Source organism: Puma concolor, chromosome A2 (assembly GCF_028749965.1).
Source record: "Puma concolor isolate L17-30 chromosome A2, mPumCon1.1.hap2, whole genome shotgun sequence".
Classification (NCBI taxonomy): domain Eukaryota; kingdom Metazoa; phylum Chordata; class Mammalia; order Carnivora; family Felidae; genus Puma; species Puma concolor.
Window position 1 is genome coordinate 123,754,218 of NC_141668.1, and position 20,815 is coordinate 123,775,032.

The 20,815-nt window shown below is 38.0% G+C and overlaps 1 long non-coding RNA gene across 2 annotated transcripts in view; it reads right to left on the reverse strand.

Moving 5' to 3' along the window:
- The window catches only part of LOC147583487 (uncharacterized), a 250,019-nt gene that overhangs the window by 228,967 nt on the left and 237 nt on the right, over positions 1 to 20,815 (reverse strand). The window lies entirely within an intron of this gene.

The following is a 20,815-nucleotide window of genomic DNA, read 5'->3' on the forward strand; positions in this document are numbered from 1 at the left end:
CTCTCATTACTATCAAGTTCAAGAGAAAGATCTTTTATTATATCTATAATGTTAAATATATGCTCTGAATACTTAAAGTGCTTAGCATTTCCAGAAATCTCATTTTTATTTTCTTTTTTTTTTTTTTAATTTTTTTTTTCAACGTTTATTTATTTTATTTTTGGGACAGAGAGAGACAGAGCATGAACGGGGGAGGGGCAGAGAGAGAGGGAGACACAGAATCGGAAACAGGCTCCAGGCTCTGAGCCATCAGCCCAGAGCCCGACGCGGGGCTCGAACTCCCGGACCGCGAGATCGTGACCTGGCTGAAGTCGGACGCTTAACCGACTGCGCCACCCAGGCGCCCCTCATTTTTATTTTCTAACAACACAATGACAATTATGAAAGATAACATGAAGGTACCACTGCTTCTTTACTATTACCTCTACTAAAAAGAAATAACAAAGAGAGAAAAATGGCATGAAAAAATCTCAAGTAACAGTGACTATCCTTTACTGAATCTTTGTTTTCCCAAAAACAAAAAGCATTTGTGGCATAAAAATTATTATACTCTTTGAAATGATAAGAAGAATAAAAATGCCTCGCCAATTTGAACACCTATAATAAGGGACTACAAATCCTAAAGGGATTAAGTAAACAAAAACAGTAAACTAGTCAATGAATATGCTTGGCTACAAAACAGAATAAAGTGGCCCAAATAAATAGTACGTTTTACTCAAGAGTCTAAAAACGTCTTCAGAGAAAACTGGTAGATTTCACCAGAACCCCGTGCCATGCCAGTCTGCCAATACTTACTGCAGTTAACAACTATTTGCAATCCTGCTTTTTATCTATTAGGTTGATGTAAATTATTAATTTATTTGCTTATGGTCACTCTCCCTTTTAGAAAGTGAGTTGAATGCAAGCAAGAACTTGGTCTTATTCCCACCACAAACCCCTGTTTTTAAAAATAGGGTCTGAAACATAACAGGTGCTTAATAAATATTCCTTAAATGGATGGATCAAACTGCTAAAAAAAAAAAAAAAAAAAGTAAAGAAAAGAAAAAAAAACTAATGCAAACATGCACTGCTGAGCAGGGAGCAACAGTACTGACCACTCCCACTGCAGATGGTGGATATGTTGGCATGAAGTTGGCACTATGTCGGAGGAGCTTTAGAAATACTCCCTCCTGGAAGAGGCAGTTAAGATAGTGGAGCAGCATGGAAACCCTCAGCTTGTCTTGTCCCTGAAATGCAGCTGGATCAGCACCAAACCATTTTGTACACCTATGAAGTTGATCTGAGTATTAACACAACAATCTGCATAACTTGAGCCACAGAACTCAGCAGGTACAAGGTACAGAAAGGTGAAATGGGGGAGAGAAAAGCCACGGAGGGCAGGGAGCTATGTGTGCAGAGAGAGGACAGAGAAAGGGGGAGAGCACAGCACATCAGTAGAGTGTAAGCAAAACACCTCCCCTGAAAGTAGCTGGAGCACAAGAGGGAGATAGAGTGAAAACACTTGTAGGGACTGAACAAGAAATCCATTCCCCGAGACCACTGACGGGAAGAAATGAGAGGGTTTCAACGCCACTAGCACTCTATCAACAATGGAATGCAGAGTATCAAGTTCCAGTGCTCTGGTGAGGAAGGAGCGTGAATCCCCAGGAGCATGCAGTGGGGTCTGAGGGGTCTACTGCCACACAGGGAGAAGTGGTACCTCTGCTTGGAGAGTGTTTGGTAGAGGCCATAGAGACTGCCAACAGGCAAAGGTCCCAATGGACCATGGGGAGCAGGCACATTTGCCGGTATTGGGATAAAGATGCCAGAGTGTGGTGAAACCCGGCACGGGCTGTATGTTGTGATTTGCCATAGTCTCTGAACCTCTGCCACTGCACAATCACATGAACATTTTCTGGGGCAAGCTGTCACCAGGTCATTGCTCAGTGAAACCCTCCAAAGGAGAGTTAGTTCAGGTCAAAGCTGTGGGGGTCTCTAAAGTGTGGGGTTTGAAACACAACCCCAACTGAAATAAAACTCCAAAGGGAGGTGCTGCCTCACAGGTGGATGACTTGGATATAGACAGGGTAGAGGCAAAGAGTTGACGGAGGCCTGAGACAAAAGAAAGGTGCTTGATGGCACGGTGGTTAGAGCCCAAAGATCCTGTGCCAGAGCCTAGGGAGTTGGGTAAAGCCATTTCTATCTTTCCCATGCACCACACTGATCCACCCCAGTCCACAAAGCATCACCACCTAGGGGAGAATGGAGCCATTACATCAAGCCTCACCCAACTGTGCCTTCCAATCATATCCCCTAGAAGACCAACACAAGTCCCTCCCCTTGCTTAGTGTATGGACTATAGAGTACTGGTTAGTTTCAGTTCCAAGGAAACTGGATATAACTTCATTCAGGTTTCATTCATTCATTCAGGGAACTATTCTGTTTCCTGGTTCATTTATCAGTTCATTTTTATTTTTTTTTTGCTTCTGTTTTTAACTTTTTTCTTTATTTTCTTTTTCTTGGATACAGAAAGAGAAAATTGTATTTTTATTTTCTTTTTTAATTTTTTAATTATATTTTTACTTTATTTTTTTATTTTAATCTATTTTATTTGCTTTACTTCATTTTATTCTAATTTATTATATAATTTTTATTTTTAAATATTGTCTTACCTTTTTTTTCTTTTCATTTCTTGCCTTTTTCTCTAACAAGCTTATTTCAACAACCAGACCAAACACACCTAGGATCTAGCTTCCTTTATTTGATTTAGTGTTTTGTATTTAGTTTTTTAATTTTTATTTTATTAATTTTTTTCTTCCTACAAAATGACGACAAAGAATTCACCCCAAAACAAAGAGCAGAAAAGAAATGACAGCCAGGGCCTTAATCAACACAGATATAAGCAAGATATGTGAACTAGAATTTAGAACCATGATAATAAGAATACTAGCTGGGGTTGAAAAAAGCATAGAATCCATTTCTGTGGAGACAAAAGAAGCAAAAGCTAGTCAGGACAAAATTTAAAATGCTATACCCAGATGCAATCTCAAATGAATGCCACAACAGCAAGGATGGCTGAAGATAGAAGACAAAATTATGGAGAATAATGAAGAAAAAAAAAAGGGAAACTAAGGCAAAAGAGCATGATACAAAACTTAGGGAAGTCAGTGACTTATTAAAAAGGAACAACATCTACATCATAAGAGTCCCAGAAAGTGGAGAGAGAGAAAAGGTGGCAGAAGGTTTATGTCAGCAAATTATAGAGGAAAATTTCCTAATCTGGGGAAGGACAAAGATCTCAAAATTCAAGAAGCACAGAGGACTCCCATTAGATTCAACAAAAACCGCCCTTCACCAAGACATATCATAATCAAATGCACAAAATACACAGACAAGGAAAGAATTATGAAAGCAGCAAGGAGAAAAAAGTCCTTAACCTATAAAGAAGACAGATCAGATTCACAGCAGACCTATTCACAGAGACTTGGCAGGCCAGAAAGGAGAGGCAGGATTCATTCAATGTGCTGTATCTAAAAAAATATACAGCCAAGAATTCTTTATCCAGAAAGGCTGTCATTCAAAATAGAAGGAGAGATAAGTTTCCCAGACAAACAAAAATTAAAGGAGTTCATGACCACTAAACTACCCCTGCAAAAAATTTTATGGGGCCTCTGAGTGTAGAAAAGACAAAACAAAACAATACCAAAAGGAACAAATACTGGAAAGGACAAGAGAACGTCATCAGAAACATCAACTCTACAGGCAACACAATGGTACTAAATTCATATCTTTCAGTACTCACTCTAAATGTCAATGGACTAAATGCTCCAATCAAAAGACACGGGGTAACAGAATGGATAAGAAAATAAGACCCATCTATACTGCTTATAAGAGACCCAATTTCGACCTAAAACACCTGCAGACTGAAAGTAAGGGGATGGAGAACCACCTATCATGCTAATGGTCATCAAAAGAAAGCTGGAATAGCCATACTTATATCAGACAAATTAGATTTTCAAATAAAAGCTATAACTAGTGATGAAGAAGGGCATTATATCATAATTAAGGGCTCTATCCACCAAGAAGATCTAATAATTGTAAACATATATGCTCCCAATGTGGGTGAACCCCAATATTTAAATAAATTAATCACAAACATAAAGAAATTCATTGATAATAATACCATAATAGTAGGGGACTTCAACACCCCACTTACAACGATGATCAGATCGTCTAAACAGAAAATGAACAAGGCAATAATAGCTTTGAATGACACACTGGACCAGATGGACTTAACAGATATATTCAGAACATTTCATCCTAAAGTAGCAGAATACACATTCTTCTTGAATGCACATGGAACATTCTCCAGAATAGATCACATACTGGGTCACAAATCAGCCCTCAATGAGTATAAAAATATTGAGGTCATACTGTGCATATTTTCAGACCACAAAGCTACGAATCTCAAAATTAACCACAAGAAAAAATTTGGAAAGACCATGAATACATGGAGATTAAAGAATATCCTACTAAAGAATGAATTGGCTAACCATGAAATTAAAGAGGGAACTAAAAAAAAAAAAAATACATGGAAGCCAATTTAAATGCAAATACAACAGCCCAAAACCTCTGGGATGCAGCAAAGGCAGTCGTAACAGGGAGGTATATAGCAATCCAGTTCTTCCTAAAGAAGGAAGAATGTTCTCAAATATATAACATAACCTTACATCTAAAAGAGCTGGTAAAAGAACAGCAAATAAAGCCCAAACCCAGCAGAAGAAAGGAAATAATAAAGATTAGAGCAGAAATCAATACTATCAAAATAAAACAAGAAAAAAAGAGTAGATAACAGGAGCTGGTTCTTTGAAATAATTAACAAAATTGATAACCCACTAGCCAGTTTGTTCAAAAAGAAATGGAAAGGACCCAAAAAAATAAAATCAAGAATGAAAGAGGGGAAATCACAACCAATGCCACAGAAATACTAACAATAATCTTATGGGCAATTATATGCCAATAAAATGGACAAATTCCTAGAAACATATAAACTACCAAAACTGAAACAAGAAGAAATAGAAAATTTACACAGACCCATAACCAGTAAAAAATTGAATCAGTAATCAAAAATCTCCCAACAAACAAGAGTCCAGGGCTGGGTGGCTTTCCAGGGGAATTCTACCAAAAATTTAAAGAACATCTATTCTTTTGAGACTGTTCCAAAAAATAGAAATGGAAGGATAACTTTCAAACTCATTCTAAGAAGCCAGCATTACCTTGATTCCAAAACCAGACAAAGACCCCACTAAAAAGAACTCCAGACCAATGTCCTTGATGAATATGGATACAAAAATTCTCAACAAGATACTAGCCAACTGGATCCAACAATACATTAAAAGAATTATTCACCATGACCAAGTGGTATTTATTCCTGGGATGCAGGTCTGGTTCAGTGTCCACATATGAATCCATGTGATACATCACATTAATAAAAGAAAGGATAAGAATCACATGATCCTCTCAATTGATGAAGAGAAAGCATTTGACAAAATACAGCATTCTTTCTTGATAAAAAAAAAAAAAACTTAAGAAAGTAGGCATAGATGGATCATAACTCAAGATCCCAAAAGCAATATATGAAAGACCCACCATTAGTATCATCCTCAACAGGGAAAAACTGAGAGCTTTCTCCCTAAGGTCAGGAACACCACAAGAATGTCAACTCTCACCACTGTTATTCAACATAGTGTTAAAAGCCGTAGCCTCAGCAATCAGACAAAACAAAGGAATAAAAGGCATGGAAATCAGCAAGGAGGAAGTCACTTTCACCCCTCACAGATGACATGCTATTATATGTGGGAAACCCAAAAGACTCCCCTAAAAAACTACGAGAACTTATCCATGAATTTAGCAACATCACAGGATATAAAATCAACATACAGAAATCTGTTGCATTTCTATACACCAATGGTGAACAGCGGAAAGAGAAATCAAGGAATAGATCCCATTTATGGTTGCACAAAAATCCATAAAATATCTAGGAATCAACCTAACCAAAGAGGTTCAAAATCTATACACTGAAAACTATAGAAATCTTATGGAAGAAATTGAAGAAGCCTCAAAAAATGGAAAAAAGATTCCATGCTCCTGGATAGGAAGAACAAATATTGTTAGTGTCAATACTACCAAAGCAATCTACATATTCAATGTGATCCCTAACAAAATAACACCAGCATTCTTCACAGAGCTATAACAAACAATCCTAAAATTTGTATGGAACTAGATAGAAAAGACCCTGAAGAGCCAGAACAATACTAAAAAGGAAAACCAAAGCTGGAGGCATCACAATTCCAGACTTCAAGCTGTATTACAAAGCTATAATCATCAAGAGAGTATAGTACTGGCACAAAAACAGACACAGAGATGAATGGAACAGAATAGAGAACCCAGAAATGAACTCACAAATCTACGGCCAAGTAATCTTTGACAAAGCAGGAAAGAATATCCAATGGAAAAAAGGCATTCTCTTCAGCAACCAGTGTTGGGAAACTCGACAGCGACATGCAGAAGAATGAACCTGGATCACTTTCCTACACCATACACAAAAATAAACTCAAAATGGATGAAAGACCTAAAGGTAAGACAGGAAACCATCAAAATCCTAGAGGAGAAAATAGACAATAACCTCTTGACTTTGGCATCCGTAACTTCTGACTTGACATGATTCTGGAGACAAGGGAAACCAAAGCAAAAATGAACTATTGGGACCTCATCAAGATAAAAAGCTAAGGAAACAATCAGAAAAACTAAAAGGCAACTGATGGAATGGGAGAAGATACTTGCAAACGACATCAGATAAAGGGTTAGTATTCAAAATCTGTAAAGAACTTACAAAAATCAACACCCAAAAAATAATAATCCAGTGATGAAACAGGCAAAAGACATGAATAGACACTTTTCCAAAGAAGACATTCAGACATGTGGCTAATAGACACATGAAAAAATGCTCAACATCACTCATCATCAAGGAAATACAAATCAAAACCACAATGAGGTATCACCTCATACCAGTCAGAATGGCTAAAACTAACAACTCAGGCAACAACAGAGTTGGGAAGGATGCCAAGAAAGTGGAACCCTTTTGCACTGCTGGTGAGAATGCACACTGGTGCAGCCACTCTGGAAAACAGTATGGAGGTTCCTAAAAAAATTAAAAATAGAACTACCCTGTGACCCAGCAATTGCACTACTAGGTATTTTAATCCAAAGGATACAAAACTGCTGATTCGAAGAGGCACATGCACCCCAGTGTTTATAGCAGCACTATCAACAATAGCCAAATTATGGAAAGAGCCCAAATGTCCATCGAGTGAGGAACAGATAAAGAATATGTGGTGTATATACAAAATGGAGTATTACTGGGCAATCAAAAAGAATGAAATCTTGCCATTTGAAACAACATGAATGGAACTGGAGTGTATTATACTCAGCAAACTAAGTTAGAAAAAGACAAATATCATCTGATTTCACTCATATGTGGAATTTAAGATACAAAACAAATGACCATAGGGGAGGGAAGCAAAAATATAAAAACAGAGGGAGACACACCATTAGAGACTTTTACACACCATTAGAGAACAAACTGAGGCTTTCTGGAGGGTTATTGGGTGGGAAGATTAGCCAAATAGGCAAGGGGCATTAAGGAAGACACTTGTTGGGATGAGCACTGGGTATTATATATGTAAGTGATGAATCACTAAATTCTATTCCTGAGATCATTATTACACTATATGTTAACTAACTTGGATTTAAATTAAAAAAAAAAAAAAAAGACATGGTTGCCAAATTTATTGAAAATAAATAAAACCCAGGACTCTGTAAGCTAAGTTTGTGTTTCAGACAAACAATGAATAGTTTTTAAAATTATTTAGGATATACCTACACTAAAATTTATTTGTGGTTTATTTGAAATACAAATTCAACTAACAATCCTATATTTTATCCGGCAACCCTACTATAAGACAAAAAGCATTTTTCGTGACAGAATATTTAGATTAGGATAAAGTGCTCAATTTTCCAGGAAATGGTAATAATTCTAAACTTGTAGGCTCCAAAATAAGTAGCCTCAAAATAAAGCAAACTTTGCCAACCTCAAGGAGAAATGGACAAATCCAGCATGGTGGACAAAACCTCTACATTGCCTCTGTGCTGTCAGTGGCTGCTTTCCTCTAGAGCCACAGCCCTCAATGCAGTTCCTACAGGTTTTCACCACCCTGGCAAATGGTAAGGCCTCTGCACACCTAAGAGTGGTAATGGTTCCTCTTTGTTGCTAGTTACTGGCACTTTATCATTCCTTGTTGACTCCTTAACCATGCCAACATTTGAGCAAACCAACCCTTCAATAAAATCTTGTCAGCTAAAAAAAAAAAAAAAAAAAAAAGACAGAGAGAGAGAGAGAGAGATATTCATCCTGCCTATACTCAACAATCTATACCTATATTCAACAATAATATTTCTAAGTCCTCTGATAAAAAAATATGAGATGTTATTAAATATTCTTTTACAAAGAGGCACCCTACATTATTCTTAATAGTAAACAATTCAAAACAATGTAAACCTCCAAAAAGAACATAGGAATACAGTAGGGGATGGAATATCCACACAATGGAAACTTTAATGATGGGAGAAAGACTCCCAATGTAACATAAAACAAAAACAACACAAAATAAAACTTTATGCACACCACTATGCCATATATATCAGCACATACACAGGTGTAGAGAAAAGAGACTAGCAAGAAATCTACCATTAATGTTCCTTGGTAGTTTTCTCTCACTGTGGGAATAATCATCTGTGGGTAAATTGTTGTTGATATGCATATTGGTATTTTTCAAACTTTTTACAATTTACCCCCCAAATTAATTTTTTGAAAGAAAAAACATTTTTAATTTTATATTCTTTCACTTGTGACAAATAAATGATAACAAGTAAGGTGAAAGCCTAATGCATAAAATTTTCCCTTCCCTTCTCATGGACAAAAAATATTTGTTTTTATGTTTATCAATTTTGAGTTCACAGTACTTGAACTAGTACTTGACTAGATTGTGTAACACTTCCAATTTTAGCACATGCCAAGTGGGAAGTTAAACAATTTTCAAACTTGCACTTTTCTATAGTATTTTTTTTCACATGAAGCTTTAAATGGAATAGCAACATATAAAATGGAATTATTAAGTAATTCAAGGTTAGGGTTGGCATCCAGAGTGTGGAGGCCATCCATCTTCTGCCTCTGCAAGACCATCCTCAGGGACCTTGCTCTTGCAAGAGAATTCAGCAGCCACCACACTAGAAGCTCTTCAAGTAAAAATCTTTTCTCCCCACTCCCCTCAAAAAATCTTTTCCATCCAATTTCCCAAAAGCTCAGACTAGGGTCCATGCACCCATCCCTCCACCCCCACCAGTGATGAATAATCACGTGCCACCATTCTTGAGTGACAATATTTGTGCTTGTTCATAACGGCTATACAAAAACCTGCTGGGTTTTTGATCACAGGCCTCTTCAGATGTGTGCACTGTAACATTAAAATTTCATGGCACCTAAGAAATGCAAAGATACTCTTAGTCCATAAAGGATTCTGTGGCATTTGTTTACTGTTGTGGTTTAATACCATGAATGCTGTGACCACAGCATACTTGAGGGAATGCAGTCCAGGTTAGCTGGATTTATACTACATGGATAGCTGGTTTTAGGCTAATTGTTGTAAGATGCAATTTCTGGGCATGCTCCCCACATCCCAGGACAGTGGAATCTAAACTGTGTTCCCTGGATCTTTTGCACCCAGGGGTTACCTGGGAACCACTGCAGGGCAACTGGGGAAAAGGGGGTGCAAAAAGATCTGCTCTGCTTCTCCTCTCTTCCAGTGAGAACAGTTTTATTCTTTTTTTTTTTTTTTTCCAGAGAGAGAGAGCATGCACATGCCCACAAGCAGGGGGTGGGGCAGAGAGTGGGATACAGAGAGAATCCCAAGCAGGCTCCACACTGTCAGCTCAGAGCCCAACATGGAGCTCCATCTCATGACCATGAGATTCACGACCTGAGCCAAAATCAGGAGGTGGATGCTAAACTGATTGAACAACCTAGGCACCCCCTCTTTTTTTGGGGGGAACAGTTTTATTCTTAATCTGTCTTATATATGGGCACTTCACATAGTATTTGATTTGAAAAGAGGGCACCACTGATAAAATTTGCAATTTTCAAATGACTATAGACATGTCTTTTCTTTTTTTTTTTTCAATATATGAAATTTATTGTCAAATTGGTTTCCATACAACACCGAGTGCTCATACCCTCCTCAATACCCATCACCCACCCTCCCCTCCCTCCCACCCCCCATCAACCCTCAGTTTGTTCTCAGTTTTTAACAGTCTCTTATGCTTTGGCTCTCTCCCACTCTAACCTCTTTTTTTTTTTTTCTCCTTCCCCTCCTCCGTGGGTTTTTGTTAAGTTTCTCAGGATCCACATAAGAGTGAAAACATATGGTATCTGTCTTTCTCTGTATGGCTTATTTCACTTAGCATCACACTTTCCAGTTCCATCCATGTTGCTACATGTCTTTTCTATGCATTACCACCCACTAGGACCTGACCTTGAAGGGAGGTACAGGTAACTCTGTAACCCAAAAATTACCCCTGCTAACATGTAGGTATATAATAGCCAACCTCATTTCCTTCGCATCCTTTCAAAGATATATAAATAGACCTTGAGAGTGTTATGCTAAGTGAAATATAACTCAAAGGAAGACAAATACTGTATGATCTTACTTACATGTGGAATCTAAAAACATTGAACTCATGGAAGCAAAGAATAAAATAGTGGTTAACAGGAGCTGAAGGTAATGGGGATTTTAGTCAGAGGGTATGAGCTTTCAGTAATAAGATACTAAGTTCTGGGGGCACCTAGGTGGCTCAGTCAGTTGAGCGTCTTACTTTTGATTTTGGTTCAGGTCATGGTCTCACAGTTGTGAGATCGAGCCTGATATCTGGCTCCATGCTGAGTGTGGCGCCTGCTTGGGATTCTCTCTCCCTTTCATTCTGCCACTGCCCTGTTCAAGTGTATACACACTTTCTCTGTGTCTCTCTCAAAATAAGTAAATAAATAAACATTTTTTAAAAAGATACTAAGTTCTGAGAGGTCTAATGTATAGCGCGGTGACTATAGTTAACAACAGTGTTTCACATACTTAAAAGTTGCTATGATGGGGCAGCTGGGTGGCTTAGTCAGTTAAGTGTCCAACTTCAGCTCAGGTCATGATCTCCCAGCCCATGAGTTCGAGTTTCATGTCAGGCTCTGTGCTGATAAGCTGGGAGCCTGGAGCCTGCTTCTGATTCTGTGTCTCCCTCTCTCTCTGCCCCTCCCCCACTTGCACTCTCAAAAATAAACAAACATTAAAAAAAAAAGTTGCTGTGAGAGTAGAGCTTTAATAGTCTCACCTTAAAAACAACAGCAAAATGGTAATTATGTGAGGTGAAGAATGTGTTAATTAGACTTCTTGTGGCAACCATTTTGGAAACAAATTCACATATCATACCTTGAACTTACACAATGTTTTATGTCAATTATATCTCAATAAAGGCAGAAAAAATAGATCATTTTCTATGTCATAAAACTTTTGAACAAAAGTCTATGTACTTTTAGTTTTTTCAGTTAGTAATATATCTTGTGTATATTTTCATGCCATTAAATATAAATCAACATTATTCTCAGATTATAGAATTTTACTGTAAACATCTATCATAAATCTGTCTGCTTGTAAAATAATTTTCTAAACCACTGAGCAGGCAGGCAAAGTATTTTGCTGGGTCAGGAAGAGAAAGCCCTCCCCAAGACCTAAAATCACAGTTTAGAGTTACTTACCAGATCTGACTCCACACAAACCCACATCTAACAGCTGAGGAAAAACCAATGAAAAGCAAAGCCATCTACAGTTGTTGTAATGAACAGGTATCTCTGATCCATGGTCAGTGTCACAGCATTTTAATATCCCCAGTTAAAGGGTGCAATCTTTCGTGGTTTCTTTAGGCACAGCTTGTTTGGACTATTCTTGTCAAATCCTGTGCTCCATAACACTGAATGAGCAGTGGGATAGAAACGACCCTGAACGCACTTCCAAAGTATGACTCTCTTGGCGCTCCACTCACTAAGAATCCTGAAATCTCTTCCTGTCCTTCAAGTCTTTAAACGTCGCTGTATCTACCTGGAATAGTTTCTTAACGTAACACGCATGTGAGAAGGAGCATAGACTCTTACACGAAATGCACGAGCACTAGTTTTTTCTTTGAGTCCTGGTTTTTGAAGTTCTATTCAAAATGACCGTGAACCATGCATACTTTAATAGCCACCAGAAAGCTCTTTTCTGTAAGACAATGTCTCAAGAAGATTTCTCTGGACATAAGTGCAAGCTCCTCTAGAGGAGCTGGTTTAACAACTGATGATTTGGGGATATTTTAACTGAAAAAGTATAACACAAGGCTAGAGGGGCTATGTCTGTACCATTCCCAGCCACCGTTAGTCACTGTGAATTCATTCATCAAATATGCATTTCCTACCTTAAAACTTCCCAATGGTACCCAGTGGCATGCACAAAGAAAAGCAGGTATAAAAGCTGTAAGGCAAGAATGACATCTTGGTTCAAGAAACAGAAGGAAGGCAAGTATGGCTGATATAGAGAAAAGGAAAATGTCATAGATCAGACTGGGGATTTAGGCAGGAGCCAGATTATATAGGCTTCTAGAATAGGGTAAGTACATTGGTTTTATTTCAAGTGTGTTGGAAAACCATTTGGTGGTTTTAATCAGGTGAAAGACAGGATCTGACATGTATCTTTGAGCTGTGACTTCAGCTTCCTTGTAAAGAATGGTTTGAAAGAATGTGCCAGGCTTTTCACATTAGGACCACAGACGTGAAGGAACACAGGCTCAATCCTGGCTGTCTAATTGGCTTTGCAAAACTCCTCAGTCCCTTTCTTTGCCCTGGGAAGCTGTCTTTTAAACTCATTGCCAAGCGGAATGAGTTCCCAGGTGGGATTGCATCAGCAGAAAATCATTTCTAAAGCACCCAAAAATGTAACAAACATCAAGAATATAACAGTCTTTACCCAGTCGTGCATCCCAAAGAGTATTTATAAAGTACCTATTGTAAGCCACGAATCAGATGATAACTAATATTGTACATGTGACATGTTTTATAGATATTAAGAAAATATGTTAAAGGTAATATAATGTCAGTGGTGGTTTTTACTCATGTTGTAGTTGAATGGGTAATATCAAAGAGATTCTGGGGATACCTGGGTGGCTCAGTTGGTTAAGCCTCTGACTTCAGCTCAGGTCATGACCTCACAGTTCATGATTTCAAGTCCTGAATCAGGGTCTGTGCTGACAGCTTAGAGCCTGGAGCCTGCTTCAGATTCTGTGTCTCCCTCTCTCTCTGGCCCTCCTCCTCACTCACTCACTCATTCTCTCTCTCTCCCTCATTCTAAAATAAATAAACATTAAATTTTTTTTAAAAAATAAAGAGATTCTGTATACTCTCACCTTGATCAGCAACAAGGTTTTCTCTTCATACCCTCCTCAATTTGGCTAGCCTCATAAAGGGGGTCATACTATGATGAGTCAAATGGGAAATTGGGAAGACTGGGTAGAGAAGAATGCCACTTTTCCCTGGACAAATGCAGTTTGACCAATAGTGATCAAAGGCTCTTTAAAAGCAGGGTAACTCTGTGTACCCAAACTTCCATGCAGCTTCCTGGCATTAATTCTGGAACATCCAAATTCTTGGTAAGCAAGAGGGGCCTCTCCATAAAGGTCCCACTTTCTCATTACTTCCCATTACCATATATCACATCTTCTTCAAGAATAAGAATCTTTACTTAAAGAATGCACCAAAATGGTTCTGTCTCATTCTTGGGCAATACCTTCTTTCAAGTCTAATGGTCACATCTGATGTCCACCTCTGTTTCTATTTCTACACAGGGCAACCAAGTTCCATATGTGAGGGAGCAGATTCCAAGGAGGTTCTCTGGGTAGCAGTTATCACGGAAACATCCTAATTAGTACTTATCCTACCACACTAAAATCAAAATCAAGTACAGCAATAAAGGCACAAGGGCCTATGTGTCAGTCTTACTGATCTACATTTTTGTGATTTTTAGAAGATTCAGTAGATAAGAGATACGAAAGTGCTCTTCCATTGCTTTCTTTGGATGCAATTTAATCTCTAATATTGCCACCTTTGACTCCGGATCTGGGGCACCAGCTTCCACAGTGCCCAACACTGAATACAAGTTTTCAAAATCTACCCTTCAGGTAACCACAGTTAGCACTTCAAAACCAGCACTGCTCTCAGTTCAAAAGCAGCTATCCAGCCTCCTCGTAAGATAGAGGGGCAAGGCACTGGAATGCCCAAAAAGTGTAAATCACAGCTTAATACCTCTCTTCTCACTGACAATTCATTATTTATTACAAATGTGTTTTATAGGCACAATAGAGAATGACAGATAAGGTTTCTGCTTCTCTACGTGAAGGAGGGGAAGGGTGTTAAACAAGGAAGCCAATGAATACAAATTAAAAAATAAATACAGGAACCCATAAACCAACACGAGAATTTCACAAACTACTATGAGAACAATAAAGCAGGGTAACAGGATAGACACCAACATGGTGGGGGTAAGGAGCGTGTGGATGCTATTTCAAAAAGAGAGGGGCATCCATTTCCTAAAATTGCTGTAACAAACTACCAAAAACTGGGTGGTCAGAAACAACAAAATTGATTCTCTCATAGTTTTGGAGGCCAGAGGCTAAAATCGAGGTATGGGGAGGGTCATGCTCCTTCTACAGACTCTAAGGGAGGTTCCTTTCTTACCTCTTTCAACTTCTGGTAGCCCCAAGCATTTCTTGGCCTGGGGCATTTTGTGACAGTAAATTCCCCGATCTGCCTTCATCTTCACACAGATATCCAATTTCTGCGTGTCACTGTGCCCAAATTTTCCTGGTCTTATAAAGACACCGCTAGTTGGATTAGGGCCAACCTTCATAAACTCATCTTAATTTGACTATATCTGCAAAAACCCTATTTCCAAATAAAGTTACATTCAAAGGAACTGGAGATGAGAATTTTGACATACCTTTGGAGGGTGTTGGTGGTGCAGAATCGGGGCAGGGCCACAATTCCACCTCCAATAAACAGAGAAAGGCTCTCTGAAGGAGTGACATTTGAGGCAAGGTCCACAATGACTGTTGGTAGTTGGCCTGGCTGATTCAGTTGAACAGCCTCCTAAGCAGAGTACACTGGCCTCTACCTGGAGGCAGCTGCTTAGACAATTTTTCAAGAGAAAGAAAATTTATGATGTCATAAGGTTTGTGGAGGAAGAAACAAAGGCAATGAGAAAACCGGAAACCACTATTCAGGTCCCTATGGCCTCATTACTTGCGATGGTGAAGAAGCACCAACACATAAACAATAAATAGGGAATGATACAGAGAACTACAGCATGTCTAGTCCACAGCTATTTAAATCGATGCTTGTAAAAATGATGCAGAAAAATAGAGAGATACTTACTTGTAAAATTCAAAAATGGGGTATATTTTACATTTTTTAAAAAAATTATGCAAACATATACATACCTAGAAGACTATTAAACCATCAGAATTGCCACCCGAGTAAAACACTGTGATGTTAAGGTACTGAGAATAAGGGTTTTATACTCTTAGCTAATTTTGGGATGTGTGGATAAATACCACTCTCCATAATAACTAACTAATTTTGTAGGAAAAAATTCCATTTCAAAAAAATTGTTATGTTATACGTAAATATCACAATCATCTATTTGCTCTAACATCTACCTAATTACAGTGTCACACTGTTCACTTTAAGTTTATTTTCCAAGGTATCAAGTATTTTGGATACAGTTGAAGTCCCCAGTGCAGAGGTTATGTTTTAAAACCAAGAATTCAAGGCAAAGAAAAATAGGTCACAATATTTTTTAAACAACATGGCCTCATGACAAGAATGCAGGCATCTCTCATCAAGCTTTGTTAGAGAAAGAAGGCTTCCACTGCTGTCGAAATCATTTCTTGACGAGAAAAGGCAGTGGTTTCCAGGATAAACCAGTAAAATAGCTTTAATGCTACCATGAGAAAATTTATATACTACTCTGCTTCCCCCATTTTACAAAGTGCTACATGCCCAACATATAACCACGTTGTATAAGTGTTGTTAGAAGGGAGAGTACATCATCAAAAGTTGGGGATAGGCTGAAAGACACTCTAGTTCATCATCCCATGTATTTACCAGCAGCCTCCCCAATGAAACATAATGCTTTAGTCAGGAGGTAATTTTCTTTGCATTTAGGCAAAAATGTAAAGCCAAAAATGTCATTTTAAAGTATCTAATGCGTCAAAAATTTCAGTGGAAAAATAAATTAGTCTCATCTGATGATACAGTAAAATATATCTAGGGGTGCCTGGGTGGCTGAGTCGGTTAAGTATCCAAATCTTGGTTTCGGCTCAGGTCATGATCTTGCAGCTTCGTGGTTTAAACCTCACATCGGTCTCTGTACTGGAAATGTGGAGCCTGCTTGAAGTCCTCTCTCTCTCTCTCCTCTCCTCCCCCCACTTGCACTGTCTCTGTCTCACTCAAAATAAATAAATCAACTTTAAAAAATACGTTAAAAAATAAAATATGTCTAACATGGAGAGGAAGTTAATTTCAGAATCAACAAGACTGTTAAATTCCCAGTCATAAAATGAGAAAGGGTGAGGTCCCTGTCTGGGTTACCAAACCTAAGCACTTAGACTTCCATAAATGTTAGCACTCAAATCAAAGCAACAATTGTTTTTACTTTGTTACTTTTCCAATCATGGTTCAACTGACATTTCATACCACTTTTTGCATTTTGAAAACCCATTTTATAATAAATAAAAAAACAATGAATCAAAATAATCAGATGTTTATAAATAAATTAAAAAAAAGAACACTGCAAATTTCTCTTAGTGTCCAAGCTCAATCATTGTTTAATTGACCTTAGGCAAGTTACAGGCTCATTTAGCCTCAGGTTACTTCATCTGGAAATTGGAGATAATCATGCCCATTTAGCATGTTGAGAGAATCAAACAGAACACAGTATATGACACTGCTTTGTAAACTGTGAAGAGTTATAGGAATATAAATAATTTTATCACCCTCTAAAGATGGTGATGAGTATCAGGCAATGGGACAACCCTACCCGGCTCTCTCTCCAAACCCTTAAAATTCATTACAAGGCATTACATACTGATGATGACATTGCCATTCTCTCGAAGCTTTTATTTCCCAGAAAACTATGGTCTTACCATCTCTTTAATATCACTGCAGGATCAACTCTCAAACAGTAGGACTCCAAAGATCTATTCTTTAAAGTCTTTATTTGGAAGTACTCTAATTTTCTCAATTATTTAACCTTCTGGAAATGAGAAATTACTGAGAAATATTTTCCATATTCAACTCTCAACAGAATTCCCTTTAGGGCCTTTAGCCAAAAAAAGCCAAAACAAGGATTTTTATTTTCAGAGGCAAACGTAATGAGAGTTGAACCAAGAAGCATCTCTTAAAAATTAAATGGTTTTCCCCGACCAGTTGTAGAATTTTTTTTAAGTTTATTTATTTTGAGAGAGAGAGAAAAGAGAGAGAGCAGGGAGGGGCAGAGAGCAAGGCAAAGGAATAATCCCAAGCAGGCTCCACACTGTCAGCAAGGAGACTGCGTGGGACTCGATCTCACTAACTGTGAAATCATGACCTGAGCTGAAACCACGAGGCAGACGCTTAAGTGACTGAGCCACCCAGGCACCCCCTGATGTAGGATTTAAAATTAAAGAAACACCTTCAAACGGGTCTTCTTTTTTCAAAGCAGCCACTTTGTGTGGCTGCCCAGTCATTCTAACATGAACTCTTCTGGTTGGTGCAATTTTGGAGTTTTTCTTTGTGAAATCAGAGTCATTTTACAATCTGTGCCACATTAGGCTCTTTACATTTCATCAAGACAAATCATTCTTCATATTCAACAATGTGGCCAGGAGTGACTTGTGACTATTTCCAATAATCTAATACACCTGCAAAGGTTGACAATTTTCCACCCCTGTCAGTGTTCAAAAGAATATGCTGCAGGCTGTAGATATATTACCCTAAGAGAAATTGCAAAAATATATTGGTCAACATCAGCATCTTTAGGAAAAGTGATTACTTGCTGACAACATTGAAGAGAGAAGCTCACAATTGGATAGAGGAGCTCTAAATGTGTTTATTAAATATTGATCACAGCAACAATTCTAAAATCATGTTTTTGCAAATAATAGGAAAATGCTTACAGTAGTACATGAAAAGGAAAACAGAATAAAAACCGTATCTGTTCTTTCAAATAACCATTATTTATTGAACCCCCATGTGCTAGGCACTATTCTGGATGGTGAGGACCCAGCAGTGAAAGTTTATCATCACGTACCAGTTTTGCTTAAAAGCAAAAAGACTAGTAATAGTTCACGTTTGACACAATGTTCTAGGTTCTGTGCCAAGCACTTAAGTAATTTACCTTTTGCTCTGTGTTATTACTACAAGAAAAGTGTCATTATACCAAGTTTACAGGTAAAGAAATTGAGGCATAGATTAAATAACCAAATCAAGGTAACAGAAGCAGAGGAGCAGAGCTAGATCTGGAATCTAAGTCTGTTTCTTCTTATTCAACTCTCCGTTTCACCCTGCTGTACCCACATGACACAATGTCCTCCTCAACTAGCTATTATCTCCTGCACTCTCTGCTCACAAATACAAAATAATTCAGCAGCCTTTTCCATCTGAGCAAAACTGGGGCACACCTGAGAACAAGATCCAAACTTGTCTCCTAAAAAATTGTATCAGTGTCGAATCCTCTAGGCCCTTCTTCAATAAACAGAACTGTAACAAATCATCCTAGTAAACTCTCGCACCTACTCAATTCTGTGTTGTCTATTATTTAGTTCCTTAGACTCTGCTTCTCTTCTAGTCCACCAATTTCCCTGTATAGGTGACATTTGAACAACGCAGGAGTTAGGGATGTCGTTCCCTCAGCACCCCACACAATCAAAACTCTTGAGTGTAACTTCTGACTTCCCAAAAGCTTAACTATTCACAGCATACTGTTGACTGGGAGCCTCAGCAATAACATTAATAGTCAATATTTTGTATGTTATATGTATTATATATCGTATAATAAAAACATATATTTTGTATGTTATATGTATTATATATCGTATTCTTTTAATAAAGTAAGCTGGAAAAAAGAAAAAGTTATTTTATTTTTTAGTATTTATTTATCTTTGATAGAGGAAGGGGTGAAGGGGCAGAGACAGGGAGGGACAGAAGATCTGAGGCTGCCTCTGTGCTAATAGCAGTGAGCCTGATGCAGGGTTTGAACTCATGAACCATGAGCTCATGACCTGACCTCAAGTCAGAAGCTCAACCACTAAGCCACCCAGGTGGCCCAAGAAAATGTTATTTTAAAAGCCCTAAATGATATCATGCTGAAAACGAGACAAAAACCTGAAATTAAAAACACAGATCTGATAACATTTTGGGATAGTGAAGGTAACATTAGCTGCCACAGGATATAAACTCCAAAATCCCAGTGATGGAACATGATAGAAATTTATTTCCTTTTCCTGGATACCCAATATTGGCATGTCTGACAGCCTTCAACATGGTCCTCTATGCATCAAGATCACCTCATCTTTATTTGAGGACTCACTCTTCTCTAATCCTTTGAGCCTTGCCCCATTGAGGTGGCAAATGAAGAAAGATCATGTGGAAGGCAAGCCAGATCCTTAATCTCTTCAAGAAGTGACACACCACTTCCACTCATATTCCATTGCCCAGAACTAGTCTTACAGTTCTCTGAGATGCAAAGCATGCTGGGAAATATAGTCATGGCTAGGAAACCACTTAGCAGCTGAAAAGGGACCATGAATATTTAGAGGTCAGGTGATATGCTGGTCACACATCCTAACTAGATGGTACTGAAAATTACAATGAAAAGATCTACAAATGATCCAAAATGTGAAAGAGACATGAAGGGCAGAAACTGGAGGAAAGCTAGGAAAAATTAAGATATGTTAGGTAATAAATGTCAGGACAATGGGCAAGAAAGAATATCTTGGCTCCTTTGAAAGGTTACCTCAAAAGAAGTTAAGAAAGGATTCTGAAGTGAAATTGTTGAAAAAGAGCAAAGGGCTGAGATCATAATTGTTTCAATCAATAATATGAAGAAGCAAACAAATTCCATTTAAAATGATGTCCTGTTTCCAGAAACTGCATGTCACTTTACAAGCTGAGATATGGCACACATTTAATTGCTGTTTTGTCAGAACCACTAATTCTCTTGATTGTGTTGTGAAAACAAAACTACTGAAGAAATCTTTTTTTGAAGCCCTCAAAGAAAAATTAATATTTATACACAGCTGTCCATTTGAAACCATGCAAGTTTGAAGTCAATAATTAGCATGATCAGAAAAGTTTCAGCAAGTGCCCTTATTGTGAGGTTATTTTCATACAAGGTTTTCCCCCCTAAATAAATCTGTTGGGCATGAATGTGAGATGAAAATAGGGGAGGTAACTTGGCAAATCAAGTTCTCATATGTAAAGAGTACATCATTCAGGGAACACCAACCATCTGGACTTGGGTTTTATCCAGCTAAATAACAAGGATTTAAGATATTTTTAAATCCTCATACTACTTAAAGCAGAAGCGGTAAGGTTTTAGGAATCATATGCCTCAAA